At 37.6% G+C, this 24,855-nt stretch overlaps 1 long non-coding RNA gene and 1 pseudogene across 1 annotated transcript in view; one reads left to right on the forward strand and one right to left on the reverse strand.

Annotated features, from left to right (window-relative positions):
* Window positions 1-7,015: 7,015 nt before the first annotated feature.
* Window positions 7,016-15,466, reverse strand: LOC106982273 (dematin-like; annotated as a pseudogene).
* Window positions 15,467-18,991: 3,525 nt separating this feature from the next.
* The window catches only part of LOC113593225 (uncharacterized), a 76,234-nt gene continuing 70,370 nt past the window's right edge, over window positions 18,992-24,855 (forward strand). The window contains exons 1-4 of the long non-coding RNA XR_008299991.1: window positions 18,992-20,123; window positions 22,375-22,502; window positions 23,314-23,449; window positions 23,806-23,884. This is a non-coding gene — a long non-coding RNA (uncharacterized LOC113593225). The remainder of the gene's footprint in view (window positions 20,124-22,374; window positions 22,503-23,313; window positions 23,450-23,805; window positions 23,885-24,855) is intronic.

Raw genomic sequence — 24,855 nt, forward strand, 5'->3', positions numbered from 1 at the left:
ACAAGTGGCTTCAGGAGTTACAACACAAAATCTTTTAGCTGTTTCTTGAAAACACAGGAGCACCCGAGTTCAATATTGATGGAAAAAAAATCCGTAAGCACAGACATGGAATACACAATGAATCTCTTTGTATAGTCTACACAGTGAATGTGTTTTATGTCAGTGTATGTGCATGTACAGCAAAAGGAATCTCTATCTAGGAAAGTGTGACTTGTGGTTAAAGGACTTGCTCAAGTGAGCTAAATTACTTTCAAGTGCCTGGCTCTCCGTAATGCCATGTGATTTAATGTTGCTCCTCCTGATCCATTCACTTCTATGTGACAGAAACTTCCAAGGAAGGTCAGTGGTATATCTAAGAGATTATGACAGCTGAATTATGGTTTCAAACAGGTTTGGCTTTTATACTACCCTAGAAAATGAAATAGCTTTTGATTTATAGTCATTTTACATTAATATGCATTTCTCTCTTGTATTTCACTTGAAATTAGGCAGGCCAGGTTTATACATTCCACATTACTTCTTGAGATGCCTTCTGAATTACATATTTTAAACAAATCATTCTGACTAAGTTGACATCAGGTGCAAACAATGAGAGAATAAGTAAGAAGCTCTGAATTTCCCTAGCTATTAATAGCAACATTAAAGACGTGGAGACCTCTGTATGACATGCTAGTCACGGTATATTTCTCTGCTAATGATTTTGTACCTGGCAAAAAATTTAAAAAGCACCAGATTTGAGGTTCTATGATATCCATCACTAGGTTTTTTTTAATGTTATGAATAATTTGGGAAACACATTTTCAGGTTTCTGGGTCTTTGATGACAGGAAACTGGATCCCAAATTTTATAAACCTATCAATAGTAGAAGAGAATGCGTTTTCTTTTACCTGCTAAAATGTACTATTTCCCTTTCTGGATGGTATTGTGATTTTCTTTATTATGGCTGACTGGATAGAAACTTTACACCCCTCTGCATCCTCTTTCAATCTACTCTGGGTGATTTTCAAGAGCTCTCGAATTCAGGCTTTACAAGGAGAGGAAGAGTGTCGACTAATAGTCCCAAATCTTAGCACTATGGTTGACTGTAAATTTTTGAGCCTGAAGATATGCTACTCCAGATTTTCTTAAGTCTAGGTTTTTGAGTGTAAAAAGAAATGTATTTTATAACACAGGAACACTAACTTACATTTGCTTTACCTCACTCTATGTACTGTATGAAAGAGTGGATGTAGTATCACTAATTCATTGATTTACTTAACAAATGTTTGTCATGTGTCTGTTGTCCACCAGATATTGTTTGAGAAACTGAGGATACAGAGATATTATAACAATATCAATGCCTTTACAGTGCTAATTTTTCACCAATAAATTAATGTTATTAGTATTATATATTGAAATTAACTCAGAACACTTAGGATTTTATTATCTAATAAAAACCTCACAATTACTTACCCAGAAAAAGAAGGGAATATTAGGAGAGAAACAATAGTTTTATGTATGCATAATGGGGGTTGAAAGGGATGGAAAAGTTCTGCAGGAGGCGGTGATGGTGAGGCCCTCAGTCATGCTTCATTCATCAGGAATGGCCTTTCCTTGGTACAAGGACACTTATATTTTAGCGCAGATAGTGACTCATTCCTCAGTAAACCAAGTGCTTCCTGCATGCCTGATATATTTATCTGAATTATGTGAAATTATGTGAAATAAGGCATCTCTTTATAGTATTCAGAATGCTCACTTTGAGCATGGCAACTCAAAATGGAAACTATTTTAAAGACAGAATTATATGGTTTTACTGAAGAAAGAGACATGGGACTTCATTAAAAAAAAATGACCTGATTTATATTTCCCTGATGATGAGAACAAACTGAGGGTTAATGGGAGGGAGGAGGGGGTGATGGACACTGAGGAGGGCACTTGTTGGGATGAGCACTGGGTATTGTATGTACACGATGAATCACGGGAATCTACTCCTGAAGCCAAGAGCGCACTGTGCACACTGTATGTTAGCTAACCTGACAATAGATTATATTTAGGAAAGAAAAAAAAATGACCTGTAATAAAATTGCATGAACATATTCTCATAACCTCCTGAAAATATCCGAATGCAACTAAGTTCTTTATTAATAGAAAGTTTACAGTTTTTTGGAGTGTTAGAAGCTTTCACTCTTTTTTTTTTTTTTTCAAGAGGGAAAAGGATTTATTAGCCCATTTACAGGGCGGGGTGCCAGGGGCAGTGGCTGGGTTCAGTGTTCTCACATTCAGAGGGAAGAGAAGGCAGCAGTGAAACCCTACCTGACTGCCCTCACTCATTCTGATCTACATAGCTTTGTGCTCACAAAAACCATCCTCTCCTCCTGCAGGGAGGACACAGGGCCCAGGATGCTGACGTAGGGGCTGGGAATGGCTTGGCTTTACTCTCAGCCTTTACAGGCAGGGCTTGGGCTGGTGACCCAGGGCATTCGCCATTGTGTGCACAAGGAGTAAAACTTGAGTTAGAAGAAAAGGGTGGAGGGAGCTGGCAAGCCATTCTGACCGTCTGTACCAACCCCACAGTGTGGGCTGCTCCTACTCCTTGATGGTTCTGGGAGATTTTAACTTTATTTATAAAGAAGACAAAAATCCAAGCAGCATTAATTTAGGGGAACAAAGAAGGGTTCAAAAAACAAAACAAAACATGGAGGGGCAGGACAAGGAGTTGATGAGCATCCAGAAGAGGAGGAGAACCAGTAGGAAGAAGTAGGAAGAACCAGTATTCCACCCAGTGCCGAATGTGCTTCTGTGTCTCTGCGGCCCCGGAGGCCCTTCCTTCCCGCTCCCCGGCTGGTGGCCAGACAGCAGAGGGGACGCCAGAGGGACGTGAAGATGAGCCCCGGGGCCCTGTCTGGCTGCTGACATGGGGGGTGCCATGGATTTTTTTTACCCCAATCAATTCCTCCCACCTTCACCATCACCGAGTGAAGAAATTTTTAACTCTCCTGTCCAAAATCCTCTGAGAATTTCTTCACTTTCAGGAGGTCCTCTGCATTCACAGTGGGCTGAGTGGTGGCCAGAGACCGGAGCATAGAAGCTTTCACTCTTACAGGGACCACTTAACCAGGAGTTCTGATTCCCATGGCAGGAAATATTTTTTCTTTAATATTACAGATTTATGCCTAAATACAAGAAGCAGTTTGTGCTGCTAGAACTGATGATCCTCCTACTCTTCTTGTCTTTTCAGCTAAGCTTCGTTTAAAGATCAGGTCTATGCAGGCTTGCTTCCAGCTCAATCTATACTTCTCCACATATTGCTATCTGCATCATCATTACTGATTTGCTATTTACTACTATATTATATGAATCCCTAAACGTTGAGATATGGGCTCTGTGCCCACCATGTGCTGTGCTTGAATCAATAAGCTGTAAGTAAATGAGTAATAAAAGCTCTTTAACATTGAAGAGTTTACAGGCAAGTACAGTTACTCTTGACAATAGATGAACATTAGACTCAGCTGAGAACTTTAAAAAAAAAATGTGGTTGCTTATTCCTCACCAAGTCTGAGTGCAGAATTATATCAGTACCTTAAAATTTTTCTCCATGTGATTTTATTGCATGTCTGCATGTCCCTTGGAAGTGTAAGAGATGGCCTTGACAACAAATTAGGTGTTAAAGAATACAACAAATACCATTTTCTGGGGACAGCATATAGCGCACTTGCAGATGGGAGGGTCTCTAACTCTGTGTGGACAGGTCACCTGACTGAGAAAACGATATTTGAGCTTAAAGATAATTGGAATCAGATAGGTAGAGAAGATAGAGAAGCTCAATTGTACGCAAAGTGCCCAGAGGCGTGAAATAACTAATATTATAACAGTCTTCTAGTACATAGAAAAATTCTGAGAGTTGTATCGTGAATACACATTTACCTTTACCTATATCTCAAAATTGTTAACATTCTAAAATAGCCTTTTGAAAAAAAAAAAAAAGAACCAAAACCAAACCCTAACCAAACAACAAACCTTTAGCTTCTAATTAGTGCAACTATCAGGGAAATATGGCATTTGGAGTTCTAATTATACTTATGTTGATGCATAAATAATATGCCCTTAAAAATTAATATCACCCTATCAAAATAGTCTTACTGCAATTATGAAACAGCAGTCTAATTTATCTGTACAGTTTTATCTAATTCTAAAAGTCTGATCCTCTGTGTGTGCATGTTTTGCTAACAAAATACATTAAACATATGATTTGCTCTATATAAATAGATTTGCTCTATTTTTAAGATAATATTTTATGAAAACCTCTCTTCCTCTCTGCACTCCCACTTGTGAGAATGTATTGCCATATTTCTTTGGGAAGTTATTTGATATATTCCAGTTCTGAGATGCTTGTTTGCTCTCCATGAATGCCTTTGGTAATACTGAGGAAGGAAGAAGAAGACTGTCAATAAGTTATTTGAGATGCAATACACAGTAGTATGTTTTCCATTAGAAATTTGAAAATTAGTGACTCTGGAAAAAAAGGCATGAGTTATGACAATTTTTTTTCTGACCACAAAGGTAAATATCAGAGGTAGACAATGTATCAGCTTTCATATCATTTTTTTGAACCATATATTGCTTATATTCAGGAGCATGTTGGATATTTTTCCATACTCAATCCTGTGTTCTGTATTGACTGACCTTTGATTTTAATTATGCAGCATGTGCTATTAGGGCATTGGAAATTTCACAAAATAAAGCATTTAGACTAAAATGTTTCTCGATTACCTTCTAAGACATATGTCTTATAACTCTATGTAACATCCTTTAAAATTGTGCTAAAATACCATTTTGGTTCATGAAATTATTTCAAAATTTTTGGAATTATTCCAACTTGTTCATTGATTTTCACTATCTCATCTAAGAATGTATTTCTCGGGCAGCACACGATACACATAAAAGAAAACATTCGTATTATAGAAGAGGTTCCTATATTAATATAATTATTAATTCAGGAAATAGAAAAGTTGTCAGAACCACTGAGGTGGGATTTAGAGTTCTGCTCAGAGTTAAGCGTTATTTTATTAGTCATCACCTTAAACTGAAACCATTTGAATCTGCTTTTGGTAGTTTATTTTTGCTCCAAACAGATCGTGCTTATGAATTGCAAATAGGTGAAATTACTGCAGCATTACATGTTATTAAGGGTTAATGTCTGTGGTTGTCAGATCAGAACTCTCAAATGCAAATGTCTCTCAGGTGCTCATGTAGTCAGGAATGATTTTCAGGATGGATATGCTAGTTTGAAGCATGGATTAAGTCATTTCTGAAGTGATTCTACTTCTTTTCCTTTGGGCTGGACTAACTGCTACCTCCATGTTAGACTTATGGTGACTTACCAGACCTATAAATGTGAAGCCTGATCTGTGGCTCTAGAAAGGAAAAATAAATTATTTGCCACGTCAGGAATTCAGACTGCTGCTGGTAAGCAAAAGATTTTTATAGACACTATCACTTGAGAAGGGCACACATCCCAGATTTCCAGTGTACCCTCTGCTGCTTTGATTTTGGGGACTTTGAATAGCATATACATTTTAATATATGTTAACAGGAATATTTGCCTTAAGTGTAGCTGCTGTTGTTATTATTATTATTATTTCCTTCAAAATCAACACTGAGATTTTTGGCTTGAAGTGGATATTCTTTAAAATGCTGACTGCACAGCATGAATTTCCATTTCTTAGCAATACCCTGATTTTCTTTTGAAAAACTCTCTCTCCCATTGTATGTAGCAAGGGGAGTTAGCCATATTGGCTTACTGAAGCTGGCAGGTCCTCCCCATCTCAATACTCCTGTGTAATCAAGGGTGTACCTGTGAACCCCAAGTTTAGGCAAATAGAGTCTCTGTTTTAGGGTTATAAATCTTGAGTAGAATCAAACAGGGCAAAATAAATAGCTAGAACTCATTCCATCAGTTTTGTTGTTGTTGTTGTTTTCTTTTCCTTCCAGAAAAGTAGTTCTCGTCTGGGTTCTTGCTCTGATTTGAAACCTGGGTGTCCACAATTCCACCTACTTGGTAATGCCCTGATATTCTTCTAATCACTTTCTCTTTATTTAAGTTATCTAGGATGGGTTTCTGTTACTTTAAACAAATTCATATAGGGCACACCAAAGTTCGGTTACGTTGTTAAGTAACACTAGTAACTTTGAGCAAGGAAATTAATACAGCTTTTCAGCTTCTGGTCCAGACTGTTGTTGGTGTCTGGAGACTATCAATTAACTGCCACCTTTTTTTAATCTTTTTTAAACTTTGAAAAGTCATTTTGCTCTTGACCTTCAGAAATGAACAATTCTAATAAAATATTAAAAGATATGGACCTGATTTATTTTAGTAGAATGAAAATGAAAGGGGAGAGGGTTTTTTTTTTTAGCTTGACAATATCGATGTCTACTTTCCTCTAATTTTAATGCAGAAGCTGTCAGTGTACATTAGAGACAACTCAGTAAATCTTTACAGAGAGGAGACTTTGAAAAATACTCTCCTGATGATCCATTTCCCTCTTGAGACCAGAACCACACTATACATGATATACAATATGTCTCAACCAAAGTGGAAAATATAGCTAATTATCATTTTAGTCAAACACATCAGGGATTACAAAAAAAAAAGATAAGCAAATATAGCCTATTTCTAATTACCTGGGGAGAGAAACTTCAGTTTGTGAATTATGTTTTCATAGATCTTCTTCCTCTCTATTATTCTTGTCTGTTCCTCTCTCTCTCTCTCTCTCTCTCTCTCTCTGTCTCTCTGTGTGTGTGTGTGTGTGTGTGTGTGTGTGTGTGTGTGTGTGTATGGTGGGGGGTGGTTATCACCTATTTGAACCTTTCTATTGCTCATTTGCAAAAAAAAAAAAGAGAATGCATGAGCAGGATTTCAGCCCACAGTGCTCTCGTAAGAGGTAGATGGAAAGCAATCGCTTCTATTGAAATCATGCCCGTTTCACTCAATTTCCCTGATATACATACTTATATAAATAAGCTAGAGAGCTTCTTAAATATTCCAGTGATTTTCACTGTCGTGGAAGAGTTTGGTCCTGTTACAGTGCAGCCGCCTAATTTCTGTATGACCTTGGAAACATTGTTTAACCTTTTTTAGGACTTGGTCTTCATGCTGCACAATGAAGTACTTGGATTGAGTGATCTCTAAGGACGTTTTTTCCTTGAAAATGAGAAAAGTGATATTATTACAAGTGATTGTCAACATATGCATCTCTAGGATCAATTTCTTCAGCTGAGTGAAGTCAAATTCTGGTAACTAATCTACTTTTCTGTGGGGAAAAAAGTCAACCACAAAGATTGTGTATAATTTGCTATGTTTCCTCAGTATTAGTTTTAGGCTTTAGGTAGGGTGTCTCTTCATGCAATGCAATCTATGCTTAAAATACCTCATGGACAGGATGACTCATCTAGTTTTAAAATTAAATCGTACTGGCCAAAACATGGTATTTGAATCAGATCCTCTGAATTTTAGGTTGAAATTGGAAGCTTAGTGCTTGGTATTGCTTTTGAGTGGTTTACTAGCCTGAATATAAGACCTTTATGCTCTGCCTGTGTGAGAGAAGTATTTTATAGTGTAGAGTACTATGTGGTTTATCTCTCAATTAAGGAAATATTTTTTCTATAAATCTCAGAATAAGTTTAATTCCACAAACATTTATTGTATGCCAGGGATGATTGTGGAAGATAATGGTACAAAATAAAATAATTGCTGTATTATGCGATAGTAAGCTGCAACTGTCTACTTACTGACTATTCTTTTCCAAATTTCAACTCCTTTTTTTCACTCTACCTGTACATTAACTTCAAAGAAACTGTTCGATCCTTGATTTTTCGATGTTCTAGTTCTCTATCTTTGCTTCGTTTTCTTCTGCATTTAATCTTGAAACTGTGAACCACATTTTCATCTCCCTCTCTCCAATAATCTCAACAGCTTTGTTTCCGTGTCTTTCTCAATACCTGCACTTTGAAGCCTAGTCGTCAACCTGGATTATCTCTTTGACTACGTTCAGGCAAACCGCCACTGCTAAAGGGAATCCTATAACTATGGAAGGAAGGGAGAGAACAGATTTATAGTTTCTAGCTTCAGGCAGGTACTTAAATCTTCCTCGAAATCCTTTAAGCTTTTTATCAGTCTCTCTTGTATGCATTATTATTCTAGACTCCCATAACTCTTCTCAGATTCCCTACTCCTATCCTTTGACTCACAGAAGTTGACTGTGCATTAGAATTCATAGAGAAAACAGACTAAACTAGGAGGATTGTTCTCATTTCTCAACCTAACTGTATCCACTCTGCCTTTTCCTTCTCTTCTCACAGGAAGCGGTCATTCTTTCTGTTAAAAAAAATTCCCTCATACTTTGCTATGGATCCCATCATTCCCATTTCCTTAGGGACTTCAGTCCATCGAATATCATGGCTGAATCTCATAACTGGAAGACTTCTATGCCACTCCTTTCAACAAATTTCCATCTCTCCAACCTAAAACAGTTAATAAACCCATAACTCACTTCAATCTTATATATTTTACTAGGCATCACACCATACGATTCTGTCCATTAACAGTCAAGTTTATTCAAAGACTATCTCTCACCTCCTGTTCATGCCATGTACATGTAACTCACTGTGTTTAGAATCCCATCCCTGGAAATTACTGGAACTGCTTTTGCCAATATTGCCCCAAACCTCTAATTGTAAGATTGAGTGATTTATGGTTCTGTTTTTTAAGTTTATGTATGTATGTATTTAGAGAGCAGGGGAGTGGCAGAAAGAGAAGGAGAAAGAGAGGAATCCCAAGCAGGCTCCACACTGTCAGTGCAGAACCCAATGCAAGGCTTGAACTGTTGAACCTTGAGATCATGACCTGAGCTGAAATCGAAGCAAATTCTTAACTGACTGGGCAACCGAGGTACCCCTATGGTTCGTATATAATTAATTTCTGAGTAGTATTTGATAGTACAGTTGACTATTTCATTTTCTTCACATTAAACTGCATTTCTCTCTTGGCCTCTTTTTTTTTTTTTTTTTTAGTTTTTGAATTCTGTTTCTTATCTTCCTTTTTGGACCTGTATCCTCTACTGTACTCTCTATTTCTTTGTTTTCCATGGCTTCGTCTGAAGCCCACTGCCTTCTCAAAAAATATACTGGGTGACACAGGTGCAGATTTTACCACCTTTTCCATCACCTCACTATTACCATCAACTGCTTCTGTGGTCTCTTCAGCATCAGGAAGGCAAAGCTTGGAATCATGTTCCTGAGAAGACCCAGGGCTATAACAAGGAGATATGAATTGATGACTCACAATACCTGACTCAAACACAAACTTGCTCTTATGCATCATAGCATATATCCAACTGTTGTAAGATTGCTCCCGTTAACTGCCCAGTGGCACCTCAAATTCAACTGTGTAGGACTGAACTTAAACTCTGTCCTAAATCAATTGTTTCATTTTATCCCCTTTAATAAATGGCACTTCAGTTTCACTTGATTTCATAAGCTAAAAATTGGTTGGGAGTGATTTTATATTATTCCAGCTTTCCTCATTCCTACTGTTTCACTAAACCTCGTCAATTTCTAACTGCCTCTTCAGTGAACTTTGTCCGCTCTATATTCAGACTGTATCTTAGCCATCGTAGCTTTGTTTAGCTAAATATCAACTGTATTATTTCAATAGTCTTATAACTAATGTTTCTGTCTCTCATTTAGCTTCTTTTAATTCTTAAATATCTGATTGTTCACACTCTTGTGTGAAATCTTCAAATGTTCTTTATTACTCTTAAGATATAATTTAAACAGTCTTGGGTATTAAAAAAAAAACCCATGTCTTATTCTATCTTTTCTATGTCACTCTTTACATGCAGCCCCTTTTTGGACCATTCCTTAATGCATGATCTTTGAATTTTCTGTGGCTTTGCACTATAGTCACTTAATGCTTCCTTTCTTTGCTTCAGGAATCACTAGAAATATAATATCCTCTCAAAAGCATTTTGATAGGCCTTAGCAGTCCACTCCCAACCATACCTATTGAATTCTTTTGTGCTGCCCTTCTCACACCTTGTTCTTACCTGCTAGCATATCACTAATTATACAGTAGTTTTGATAGTTGGGTAACTTTCTATTTAGTTTATGAGGATGTAAGATCTTTGAGGACAGGGGCTATATCTTTTCCTGACTGCCTAACATTTTGCATAGTGCCTATAAGATATAGCTAATACAAAATAAATGATTAATACATGAATTAATTCTAGTGGCTTCCAAATCCAATGAGTTCATAAAAGTACTTTACAAATTTGTAAGGTGAGTGGGATTTTAAAGGTGAGTGGGACTGGCCAGTCATGGACCTGGGGCTCTGATTCTTATCTGCTCTGTGCCATAAACTTATAAATGACACAAACTTTCTCTAATTTCATGTTAGATAGTATGTACTCATATCAGAGTGATGTGAACAAGTTTGTTGACTATTAATGAGTTCAATGGGAAAAAAAAGGTAACTTCCCATGTCCAGATAATATAATTTCTTGTCTGGGCACGTAGTCAAGTTTCCCACAGAAGGAGCTAGGGAGATATTTATTTTTAGTTTTTTCAGCCTGGAATGGCTTATTCAAGTTAACTCCTGAATCTGCTTTCTGCAAATGGTCACTAGTCATAAAAACTGTTCCACAAAACTCCTTCAGTTTGCAATATTGACTTTCCTGTCCACTAACTTTATTCTGTCTTTTGATTGATCTTATTTGCCCTTTGGATTCAGTACAGTTTTCTTGCTACAAACTTGAACAATAAATATTGTGGTTCTAAATCCCAGTTACATAGCCTCGGGCTTCTTTTTGAGTAAACCTTCCTTGTTTAATCTAGGCGAATGTTTCCCACTATGGCTGTATACTATAAATATCTGGAGAGCTTAAAAAACATAGATTAGCAGTTTCTAGTCTGGACCAATTAGAGAAATCTCTGTATATAGGGTTCAAACATAGGCATTTTTAAAAAAGCCAGACAGGAATATTATGGACAGAGACCCAGTGGCCTAACACAGTGACACTTTTGTGTTCTAAAACCAGGACAAAAGACATCTTCTGTTCTTTGGACTAAGAGTTGAGAAGAGTCTGTAACTCTGGAGGTATAGTTTTCTATAAAGGCAATGTTTTACTAAAGGAGTTCACAGATAAAGTAGGAAAAATAGGCTTTAGAATGGTACCATAAATATTTCACAGAAATTACAAGATCATTGATTCAATTTAACTGTGTTTCAAAACCAACCAAACTTTTGATGTGGCAACAAATTTTTGTAATCATGTATGGACTTTCAGTTCTTCTCCTGATTACAATGATAGGGGATACGTCTAAAATGTTTAGTTTCCAGAGGTACAATTAAGTTTTCTTTCCATTCAAGTTTTAAGTTTCCCCTCAATGAAATTCAATCTAGTAGTAGTAGTAGGAGGAGGAGGAAAACCATACTGTTAAAAAGCTATTAGGAACATGTACTCATTGGTTTCCATTAATGGCATTAGTACAATAAAATTTCGTTTCCAGCATTTTTGTTTCTGGGGAGCTCTAAAAGCTGAAAAGCTTAATCTCTGAAAACATTGTTTTTATTTGCAGGACAAAAATGAAATAGGTTTACTTTGAAATTAGAAATTGCTAATCCTATTTCCTAGAGTTGTTAACAGCGAGTCACTGTTTACAATTGGATTATCCACCGAAGCAAGAGCTGCATACCATGTGTGATAGAAATTGAAAAAGCCTCTATGACTAGTGGCCATTGATTTTCTGTTACTGCACAATGGTAAATGTGTCATCTCCTTAACACTATATTCTATAGCTCTATTAAAGTGCACTTCTACGATTAGAAGCACATGGAAGTAAGTCATTGGTGAGGAGAAAATATAAAATACAATTGCAAATTAATGAGATGGACTTCACTTTTGGCCACCCCAAAATAATAATTTTTTTCAAGAATGCATTTTATAAATATGTGCAGGTGTTATCAAAGTCATCATGTCATTCTGGGAGATAACTGTTCTTTTTGCATTGTTTCCATTACTGGGATACCATATGAAACATGAGCTGATCTCCTGGTCCTCATGTTAGGATGGACATGTTATCTTCAATCTTCTGATGTAACAGTATATTACTCAGTGTACTGTAGAGAAACAGAATGTGTGTGTGGGTATGCATGTAATGACATCGGTACAATAAAAAATTTTCCCAACATTTAGTTTGTATATCTTCATCTGTATCTATATCTATATGTCTCTATCACTATCTAGCTATCAAATGATTTATTATAAGGAAGCGAGGAATGGGCCCACATGATTATGGAGGCCAGCAAGTCCTAAGAGGCTGGCAAGTCCTAGGGTGATTCAGCAAGCTAGAAACCTGGGATAGCTGGTGGTGTAGTTCTAGTCCAAAGGCCAGCAGAGTCAAGACCTAGGAAAAGTTGATGTTTTAGTTCAAGTCTGAAGGCAGGAAAAAAAAAACTACCTTCATAATTTTTCCTTATCTGGGTGTCATTTGTAATTGGATTCTTTCTCTCTGTCACTCTCTCTCCACACACACACACACACACACACACACACACACGCATGCACACATTTCAAATCCACTTTTTATACACTGAGTTTTGTTTTACTTAACTTTTGACAGTAATAAAATGCTCACGTAGTATATATATGTATTTTTGGGGTGGGGTGGGACCCACTGCAACTTTAATTCCAAGCACAGTCCCCATTCCCAGCATTATCATACACATGGTGAAACAGGATGTCAGGGTCTAGGCAGGAACAAAACCCAGACCTAGATATACCTATATCTAAGGACGACAACAACAACAACAACAACAACAACAGTAAAACCTTGGACTGCAAGTAATTTGCTCTGCCAGTGTTCCGCAAGACAAGTAAACATTTCTAATAAATTTTAACTTGATAAATGAGTGATGTCTTGCAATGTGAGGAGCATGTAATGCCGAATGTCACATGATCACATTTGAGCCAATGGTTGTTGAAATTCACTTTGGTATATGAGTGCTTTGGATTACAAGCATGTTTCCAGAATGAATTATGCTCGCAAACCAAGGTTTTACTGTGTGTGTGTGTGTGTGTGTGTGTGTGTGTGTGTGTGTGTGTGTAGAATATGGATGTATATATATGTAGAATAATGTAAAATTATATACACATATATATTTGTGGAGAAGAAAAAATGATAGTGTGATTTAGGTAGGGCAGAGAGTTAGGTGAGGAGAGCAGGGGTCAGTGCTCCACCAAATTGTATTCTTTAGAGAGTATGCTGGAGGATGCATGGGTATGAGTGGGACGTGGTAGCCAAGATACTGAGACATGTGCTTGTAGCTTTTCTCTTGATCCTGTCCAAAGGAGTCTGAAATCCTGGGTTCTTTCCAGGACCTGGGCTGGTGTTAGAATGTAGAGTTCTAGTTGACTGTGCCTAGAGGCACAGGCCCTAGAGGCTGGGGTTTTGTATAAGTGACATCTCCAAGATAAGTCAAGGCTTCTGAGAAAGTTATAGTACTGGAGCAAGGGGCTTTGATGCTTGGGGGTGGCAGGTAAAAGACAGGGTGAACTAGAGGGCAGGGCAGCCTCCCTGCTAGAGCTCTCCCTGAGCTGGAGCCTGCTCCAGCTAGAGTCAGAGAAGCAGGAGGCCGAGGCACAGGGCAAGCTGTATAAGGTGAGGTGAGAAGTACTCGGGCACTTGTCTGCCTGGCTGCTTCCCACACTCACCCTCCTCCTACCAGGGCCGAGGGTTCTATCCACCCATTACTCAACACACCTGAGAGGTCTGACCACAAAGCACCATGTTTATTTTTTCTCAGTCTCTTCTGGGAATCTTCTTATGGGGTGCGGGCAGAGAGAGGGCACAAACATTAACTTTGTGTCTGCTGGAGTCCAGACTGGCTTTACCTTGTGCAGTGAATACCAGGGATGAGAAAGAATACCCCTACTTGTTGTTATGGGGATGAAAGTCGATGTCTCACAACTCTAGGGGCTGCAGAGGTCTTGGCTGCCCCTTCACTTGGGCAGTGGAGCCAAATCCTCCTTTGCCCCAACCTTCCTGATCCCCCAAGAGATGATCATTCCCCTGCTCACCATGGGATGAGGATGCCTTGGGGTCAGTGACCCCAACTCCAGAGACTTGAAGCAGCACTGGTGAGTGTCAGCCATGGTGAGTCATGATGGGGCAATCAAAAGAGAGAGGACTTTTTGATAAGTCCTCTCTTGACAGACACCTCTCAAACTTCATCTGATCCACACCTACAGGGTGAAACTTGATTCACCTCTTATTAATTGCTATCAGCATTTCATAGTGACAGATTTGTGGGCGTGGCCTTCCAGTCTCACTCTCCATGGGCTGAAGTTTTTGGGCTGTAGTTGGCTCACGTTGGCCTTGCCATGTTAGGGAGAAAACACTTAGAAGTCCCAGGGTGCAGTGAGGATCCAAATGGTGTCTGGTTGAGTAGGGACTGGGTTTTCCTCATGTAGGTGATGACTTTTTCATCTCTTCCTTCAAGATTATCTTCTCAAGTTAGAAAGTCACCTTACTGGAGCACTGGGTGGCTCAGTCGGTTAAGCATGAGACTTCAGCTCAGGTCATGATCTCATGATTCTTGGGTTCGAGCCCTGTGTTGAAGTCTGTGCTGACAGCTCAGAGCCTGGAGCCTGCTTCGAATTCTGTGTCTCCCTTTCTCTCTGCCCTTCGCCCACTCACAATCTGTCTCTCTCTTTCTTAAATATAAACATTGATTTTTTTTTTAAAGTCACCTTATTGAGTTCCTGTCTCTGTTCATCCCTGGGAGCCTTCATCTCTTCTCTGGAGTTATCATCTTCCTCTGCCTCTTTCTGTGATGCCTCTGTTTCTTTAATTCTCCACAGTGACCAGCAACAGAGGGCATGACTAATAATCAGTTCAGTCTTGGTGGGCAATGGAGTTGGGGGCAGGGCTGCAAGGAGCTTGGGTGACTCGATGATGAGGTCCTCAATGAAAGGCTTGCTCTGAGGGCTGCCTTCGTGGATTCTCTCTGCTTGTGGGTGGGTGGCTGCTTGTACGTGTTGGAATCTGAGTAGGATGATGATGGAAATGGGCCAAGCCTGTCTGGGGTAGGGAGATCACAGTGATTCTTGTGGCTGAAGCCTGGGAGATGATTCTAGGGGTCTGGCTCTCCACCCACACCTCTGGGGATGGTGGAGAGATGTGGATATGGGTGACAGTGAGCTCTTGGCTTCTGAGCAGTTCCATGTGTTCCAGGAGGTAATAGGGACAGTGGAGCTTGTAGATTATGATGAGGACAGGCTATTCCAGGTCCAGGATGGTTTTGTCCTTGGGGTTGGCAGTCAAGTCCTTATAGCGCAGCACCTTACTGTCCATAGTGTTTGTGTTCTAGCTCTATTATTCCAACTGATGTTAGAATAAATGCATAACTAATAAAATATTTTTAAAAGTCCATCCGTGTATTATGTAAAATAAGCCAGGTTACCACCAGCAGTTTGCAATTAATAGTTTGTGAAAATTATTGTTATAGAACTATAATACCAACCACAATTTGAAATGATTAAAGACATTGTTTTTTTTAAAAAAATAAATGTTTTATTTTGTAAATGCCTAAAAGTAGGCTACATGTGGGATTTTGTAAACTAGATGTTACATAGTAAGAACAATGGGCAGTAAATTTGATTGATAGTATTAACATTGCTATATAGATAATTTAGGTCTAAATATATGAACATTGATGTATGTATAGATAAATTTAATGTCATATATAATATATGACATAATGTATTATATGAACTGGCAAACATTTATTGAAATTAAAAAAATGTAACAGACGATACGTAAACATGAATTGGAGACATGCAACCAGTTTTCCCTACAACTCAGTTAATAGCCCTGAACAACCCGTAGTGCTTATACTCCAGGAGGTAAAATCTGTGCATCAACGTCAAAATTTGACTGCTTTTATGAATCAACGATTTCATATTTTTTGAAGACTCTCCATTTTTTGCCTTGATCTCTTGAGATACAGTTGTTTATTTAGTTGTGGCATGGTGGGAGCAGGACGAAACAATAGATCGGGAAATCAAGAGAACTGCGGCAGAGCCAATACAAGCAGATTTAGGTATACTAATTAGTGGTTTTCAAGAATGTTACACATAGATGTATTTTCCTAGGAAAGCTTCAGCTAAAAACCAAACCAGACATAGATAGCTGAGTTGGCAAAGAGAGACTTTGCAGACTGCCGACTCACTGTTACATTACTTCACAGTTGTTCACTATGAACTTAAGGGCAAACAGGACTCCTTCAGTTTCTGCTTATGAGGACAAAGGGAAAACCGTCTGTTTTAAGTAGGATGTGGCTTATAGAAGCATCTTATTAAAATGACATTCTCCCTGTGGGCATATGTATTAAGAACCAGTTCACCCAGCCTAAAATCAATTACTTCTGCCTATGGCAAAGAAAGTCTGAGTTAAACATAATTCTCAGAGGTAGTTAGCATTCCATTGAAGGTTATTGCTTCCATCCAAGAGAGGAGTTACCCAATTTAATCAATTCTCTGAGTGTTAAACCTCATATAGTAAACAACTTAAATTATAAACAGTGCATTATTAAGTATAACAATTAAGACACACTGTGCTTTAACTAGATAATTCACAGAGTAATCAATGGTTAGAGAGTTCTGGTGGTTTAATACTTATTTGAACTTTTATTCAGAAGTGAACAGAAAACACCTTTGCATATTAACTTGTTTCCATGACTTAGACTTGCCCTCCTCTTAGATGTTTTGCACTTTGCAGTCAGTGTTTTCTTCCCAAAGGAAAAGATTAGGCTGCTCTTCTGCTTAAAATATTCACATTGTTCTTCTGAGCTCTTTTGGTAGAATTCAAACACATTTACATGGCTTAGTGGGTGCTTCATGATCGCCCTATTGCTTCTCTAGTCTCATTTCTCTCTGTACCTCTCTCAATCTCCTCTCCCTTTCTTCGACTTGAATTCTACACTCTGGTCATTCTGGATATCTTTTTATGTCTTCAAACATGATGTAATCTCTCACTTCTGGACATTAACATAGGCTGTTGCATCTTCAGAGACTTTCTTCTGCTTTTTGCCTGATTTATTTCATCATTTAGGTTTCAACATAGATACCAATTCCACTGGACATCTTTCCCTGATTGGCCAAGAATGGATTGGTATTCTTTCTGCACAGTCCCATAATACTCTGTTTTACACCAATCATAGGTCTCTCCATGTTGACCTTGCTGTTTTATTTAATCCTATGCCTATTTTTTTTCACACTGTTGTGTTCCTGCTAGGTATTAAGCAGGCAGTAGTTGCTCAAAAAAATATTTATTGAATGATTGCATGATACACTCTTCGTTAATGTAAAGGTGTTTCCTAGTCTCTTAGTTAATATGGAAATGATTCTCAGCACACCCCAGAAATTTGATCCACTTCCATTAGAAGCAATGGCTTACTTTGTAGTGGTTTTAATGGCAAATGGGAGGCATAGGAAGTTCTTCATTATACGAGGTGCATGTGTATGGGGTGTATTTAGTTTGAAAAGTTCCCAGGTAACTCTGATATGTTCCTTTGCAGCAATTTAGCTTCTGAACTAGATTCAGTCTTTTAAGCACAGACATTTGAGCTTTTCCTAAGTCAGCTACATTTTATTTATTTTTATTTTATTTATTTTTGAGAGAGAGAGAAAGAGAGAGAGACAGAGATACAGGACAGAGGATACCAAGCAGGGGCTCTGACAGCAGCAAGATGGATGTGGGGCTTGAACTCATGAACTGTGAAATCATGATCTAAGCTGAAGTTGGATGCTCAACTAACTGAGTCACCCAGACACCCCTATCTATATCAGCTACATTTTAAATACAACTTGAAAGTCTTTATACATAAACTTTGGGGAGGGGAGGGGAAAAAGAAGACGTTACCATTTGGATGTTACAAAAAAAGAAAATGGCTAACCAGTTAATGTGCCTCCATTTTCCTGGAGTCTGGTTTTAATAGTTTCATTCCTCATTTGGGAATTCTTTTACTTTCCATTAACGTGAGATCTGAGGGTACTATTGTTAATGGCTCCTTCAAGAACATGACTTAGTTGTACTAGACCCCTCTTCTTAAGGGCTAAATGGAGGTGCTTGTTAGGTTCTAGTGTTTACCCAGATAGCATGAATTTTAAACTACAGCCAGAAATCTTACTGATAAGCAGCTACAGTATCTTTTTTCTAGTTAGAGTTCATTAAAATATTTGGGCCATGTATTCATACTAGAAAATGAAATAACTTATGGATATTAGGAAGGAAGATGTTTAGAAATAAAAAAAGACCACATAATGGCTTTTGGAATCATCAGCCTTTAAAAAAATTTTTTTTAACGTTTATTCATTTTTGATAGACGGAGACAGAGTGTGAGTGGGGGAGGGGCAGAGAGAGAGGGAGACACAGCATCCAAAGCAGGCTCCAGGCTCTGAGCTGTTGGCACAGAGCCCGATGCAGGGCTTGAGCCCACAAACCGTGACATCATGACCTTAGCCATCCAGGCTCCCGAGAATCATCAGCTTTTATGGAGAGATTAGTAGGTGGCTTCAGAAGCTTCAAAATTCTCTTATATCAGTAAGGAATTGGTAGCTACTGGTTTAATCCTAGACAGGATTTACTGAAGTATTGGGAATGTATAAGGGGAAAATGGTCTTAATGAGCTATTTTTAAAGTTTTTACACCCTATATCTTAGAGAAAGAATGCTTTTATAGAGAACTCACTATTTGTGACAAATCATTGAGGTAGATGATGGATTGGTTGATCAATGGTATGGAGATAGGAGGCTCACCTCTCAGAAAGCAAATTTGACTCCTGTATCACACAGCATAAATTCATTGATGACTTATGTGTAAGAAGTGTTTTACAGTGCTAGAGCAAAATATAGATAAATTGTATTATTGACATTAGTAAGTCATTTAAAAACATAACACCAAAAGCCAAAGTCATCATAAATCTCTCTAGTAAAATTTATCACAAAAAGTTAAAAAAAATATTTAGTTTTCTCTCATATGTCACATATATATATTTGAGGAAATATTTAAAAAATATATAATTAATAAATATTATAAATATATACTTAGCAAAGTTCTTAATTTATAATGAAATGTCACAAAGAGGACATAAAAATGAAAAAATGAAAATTTTTATGTTAAAGGGCTAAATAAACGCTTCATACATGCAGAAGAATAACCAGTAACAGCAAAACTGAAAATATTGAAAATCACTAGCAACATAAGAAGATACCTTATAAAAATGATATATAATTTGCATCCTTTTGGACAAAGAACAAAAATCTTGGTAATACTGTACTTTATCAGTGGTATAGGCAGAAATATACTCTAATACAAGCTGTGGCATGCATAGATATTCTTAAAAATATTCAATTCTATTGGCATTGAAAGTTTGCATCCAGCATTTATTATTGTAAAAATACAAGTGAATTGGGGTGCCTGGGCGGCTCAGTCAATTGAGTGTCCGACTTCAGCTCAGGTCATGATCTCGCAGTTGACAAGTTCAAGCCCCACATCAGACTCTGTGTTGGTAGGTAGCTCAGAGCCTGGAACCTGCTTCAGATTCTGTCTGCCTCTCTCTCTCTGCCCTTCCCCCACTCGCACTTTGTCTCTCTCTCTCTCTCAAAAATAAATAAACATTAAAAAATTTATAAAAATATAAGTGAATTAATGCTAAAGATGCATGTACAGAGATGTTATTGTAAATACAAAATGTTATGTTACATGGGAGCACATTAGTCTATTTTATTCTGTTTTTTGTTCTTTTAGATGTTTATTTTTGAGAGAGAGAGAGAGACAGAGACAGAGAGAAAGAGAGAGAGACAGAGAAGAAGTGGGGAAGGGGCAGAGAAAGAGGGAGACACAGAATCTGAAGCAGGCTCCAGGCTTCGAGCTGTCAGCACAGAGCCCAACGTGGGGCTTGAACTCACGAGCTGTGAGATCATGACCTGAGCCCAAGTCGGATGCTTAACTGACTGAGCCACCCAGGCGCCCCTATTTTATTCCGTTTTATGAAAATTATCTAGAATAGTGTCTGGCACATGGTAGGTACTCAATAAATATTTATTTTTGTTATACTTGTTTGTAATGATGATAAAAAGCAATGTAAATGTATAAAAATATAGAAATGGTTATATAAATTAGGATACATTCAATAAATACACTTTTATGCAGTTATTTAAAAGAAAGACATGAAAAGAAATGTGTTCTGCAAAGACTTTCATTATGCATTAAATATATATACATATATAATTTAAAAAGCAGGTGACTTAACATGATGCTTAGTATGGTCTCATGTTTGCAAATATTTGAAAACAGTGTACACTAAAAGGTTAACCGTGGTGAGATATCATGTAATATTATTTATTTTTTCTAATGTCACATTGTTATGTATTACTTGCCAAATAAAATAATAAAATGAATTAGTAAAAAGTTCATGTTAATAATTCTCCACAGCTTATGGAAACACATTTCATACTCATTAATATGGCTGAAGGTTTCTGTGATCTTACTCCCATTGTCCTTTGCATTTTAATCAACTACTTTCTCTTTATGTACCCTTTGTTCCAGGCAATCTGAGCCCCTAACCCATCCACAAAGGTGACTTCATTCAATTATGTCCATTTTAATGTGGCTTAAAATATTCTCTTTTTTCTGAAAAGCCATTAACTTTTATTTCTGTTGAAATTCTTTTATTTCTCCAAGATGTATCTTAATAAAATCTTCGATTTTTAAAAAATATATATATATATACTTTTTTTTATTTTTGAGAGACACAAAGAGAGAGACAGAGACAGAGTGTAAGTGAGGGAGGGGAAGAGATAGAGGGAGACAGAATTCGAAGCAGGCTCCAGGCTCTGAGTTGTCAGCACAGAGCCCCATGAGGGGCTCGCACCCACGAATGGTGAAATTATGACCTGAGCCAAAGTTGGACACTTAACCAACTGAGCCACCCAGGCATCCAACAAAATAGAAATTTTAATTTAAATATTTTTTTACTCCTCCAATCATTTTGTATATCTCTTATGGCATTTAGCACTTTATATATTATATTTGTGTTTTCTAAACATGTAATTTTCATTCATAAAATACATTTTTAGATGATATGGACTAATGTCTTTTTTATAATTTTATACTGTATAATGCCTAGCAAAACATCTTGAATAGATGATTTTTTTGAATTACTGAGAAGATGTCAGAAAAAGCTGAAATACAGTCATATGCTTATAGAAGGAAAAAGTGGAAAAGATCATGTTTACAAGGTAGCTTAACATTCTAAAGGGAAATTTCAAAATATTTGGCAAGTTTTTATTTCACCAGCCACATAAGAGTTTATGTATATATTCTCAAATGTAACGAATTCAAGTACTGAGCATTGGAATGAGGGATATTTTTAAACCAATGTTTTATTAATTCTTGGTCATTGTTTTGCTTCATTTTGCAGCAATTAATATATGTCAGTGCTCTTATCAGATCACAAATGCAGGAGTAAGAGCAAATGTAATTTTGAAGCTCTCCTGCATGAGAGATTTGGAACTGATATATGCCTGAAGAGTTTTTGTGATTTTCTCTAACTTCCAAATATCTGAAATCTTTTTGAGCTGATCCATTTGAGAATTTAAGACCAGAAAGTTTAGATAAGCATCTTAGGAATTATGACTGTGTTTCCTCAAATGTGGCAGGGGTGCAGCACTTTATTTTGGCTTTCACACAGAATCTTAATCCATGCAGGAAGTATGCCACTTTATCTGTCTCAGTCATTAGTTCTACTGACACCACTAAGTTGGGAGATCCAAATGCAATCATGAACAGCACACACCTGTTTAATACTTAACAGCTCTTGTCATGGTGGTCATTTAAAAGGAAGGTGGTTCCAGATGTATCCTTATTTCCTGGGCAAGTCATTGTAGGGTTGGTACATTTCCCCACCGAGGCACTCGTTTGACTTTGCTCCTGTGCTCATCGTGTCCTTTGACTTCTCCATTAGCCAGCAGTCATTCAGCTGTGAGCTCCCTGTTGCCTCAGCTGGAACCTCAAAGCTCTCTGAACTTACAGTAATCAGATGCTCCAGGACTAGCTGTTTTTATTTCAAGAATGGCCAAGTAGATATGTGTTAGACTTGGGTTTATGAAAGAGTCAAAGCAAAACAGCCTTTTCTACAGTGAAAAACAGGGAGGTCTCGCAATGAGTTGCCCCAATTCTCTGAGCTGGGGATAAACAGGGCTGATTCATTGTGAAACCATCTTTGCTCAGATCTCCTTACAGTGCTTAAGAGGTTGCCCCAACTGTCCTCAGGTATGAACCAGAGAATATACTACAGCCCAGGGAAAGGGTTGATCACAGCTGTCCTACTGAGAGCAGGCCTTTTTCTTTATTATCAACAGCAACAACAATAACAGCAACTGTCACCACCACAAAAGAAGGTATTTTCTGTTTTTTACTTATACCCACAGTGCATGTCTAGTCAGATTGCACGTTTGCCTGGAGAACACCACTAAAATGCTCTCAGGCCAGTGTTTGATGTTACTCCTATCATTATGCTGTAATGTTGCAGATGTGATTATGGATATTTAAAAAACATAGTTGAATTGTATTGTAATTTGCCTTTCTTCTTTGTTTTCAAAACTCAAGCATTTTAACAGTTCAGAAAAATATTTTAGGGTTTCATTTTTTTTTCCAGATTAAGACAACATATGCCTGTAGCATTATTTAAGAAAATGGTGTTTTTCTCCTTCAGACCCCAATTTCAGCTCATTATCAGAGAGCTGAATTCTAAATCAAAATTGTGGAGGAGAGATGTGCAACCTGAATAAAACATTTCCAGAAGAGCCTGAATAACAGTCTTGAATAAAGGGAACTGAAATGTTCTTGAATGATAATTGGAAAAAAATTAAGTATGTGTACTCAGGAACATACGTACTAAGAAGAGGTTAGTTATTACTATTCTTTGTGCTATTTAACATTTATGGGGCCCCAAAAGTATTTTTAGCTCTGAATTGAACAGAAGTGGTCTGATAAGTGAGCTCCCATCTAAATTACCCATGTGGAGATTCACCTGTAATCATTCTCTGTGCAGAGAGAGGCAGCATTGATAAACAACTCCCGAATAAGTGGACTGTTAATGCAGCCCTATAGTCTAACTCAGAGCAAAAGAGCACAATTAGTTCAGACAAACGTGGCCTTTAAAAACATCATTTGACCCTTTTTTTCTTTTACCTAATTGTCCTGTGACAGGGCATTCAGAAATTAGCAAACACATTTGTCAGATTTATACAAGATTCCTGAGAAATTGGAGAAAGAAGTAAAGATGGATTGAAGAAGACTCAAGATTAGAGTCAATCTCTGATCCCACAGGCTTTATGGTCTACAGGTAAGTAAAGGAATATCTTTTCTTCTATGTCTCATATCAGTGATATAGAGTAAATAGTGATAGCTACTTTTGAGAAACTGTCTCTGATACTTAATTCTGAAAAGCTATGGTTGGAGACTTTCTGATGTAATGAATATTATAGTCCAGAGGAAATTAAAAAATAAGAAAACTTAATCCTATGATAATGAAATGTTAGAGTTAAGAAAGGTAGATATATGAGCCATGATAGACCCTATAAGCAAGAATACAGGCTTCTATGTGTAAATTTCTGTGCCTGTTACTTTATACGCGCAAAAGTAAAAAATGGTCCTATCACCTAAGAAGGAACTAAACATCCACCAATAATCTTAATACAGGAGGCCCTTTGAATTCTGAGCTAAGAAGTATGGATTTTACTCTCTAGGCATCGGGGAGCTGTTGTGACTATCTGAACAGGTGAGTGACATGTCCAGAATTACGTTTTATGAAGATTAACCTGATGGCATTTTCAGGATTGATTAGCGTGAAGCCTGTATTGTGACAGAACAGATTGTGGTAATGCAGGTCTGAAATATGGTGGTGGCAATGAGAGTAGAAAGGAAGAAATTGATCTGAGAGATCCATGACAATGGAACTACAGGACTTGATTATTAAATATGTGACCTGAAGTAGGGAGACGTCAGTGATGACTCCAGACACTTTGAGACTGGATGAGAAATCAAGTATGGAAGGGAAAGAATGTCCTGACTGTCCGTGGTTTATTATTATCTCCTGGATGCTGTGAATCATATAATTGATTACATTCTAAAAATCTTGGGTCCAAATCTGTGTTCCACATCTACTAAGCAAGCTGTGTCATCCTGCCATTTATTTTTTGTACAGTGATCCATTGCCAGCCATAGTTATTACACTATTAAGAAGCATAGCATGTGGCAAAACTATAGTTGACTAGACCAAGAGAATACAGAAAAATTTCATTTAATGTGGTTTTAAAAATTAAACTTAATAAAAATTCTGGAAAATTCAACTTCCAAAATAAACTAGATCATTGAGTTAGAAATCCGTTTTAAATTTATCTATTGGCGCGCCTGGGTGGCTCAGTTGGTTAGGTGTCCGACTCTTGGTTTCGACTCAGTTTGTGGGTTTGAGCTCCGCCTCAGGCTCCATGCTGACAGTGCAAAGCTTGCTTGAGATTCTCTCTCCCTCTCCCGCTCTCTCTGCTCCTCCCTTGCTCATACTTTCTCTCTCCCTCTCTCTCTCAAAATAAATTAACAAAAAAAAATCTATCTCACCAAAACCAGAACACTAGTTAAGCAAACACACATACACATGTAAACACACATATACAGACATAGGTGACTTTTCTCTGAGATCGCTGTTGGTTGTTCAAGAATTACCGCTAAAGTGGTGTAATGTGCTAGGGCAGA

This window comes from Acinonyx jubatus, chromosome A1 (assembly GCF_027475565.1).
Source record: "Acinonyx jubatus isolate Ajub_Pintada_27869175 chromosome A1, VMU_Ajub_asm_v1.0, whole genome shotgun sequence".
Lineage (NCBI taxonomy): Eukaryota > Metazoa > Chordata > Mammalia > Carnivora > Felidae > Acinonyx > Acinonyx jubatus.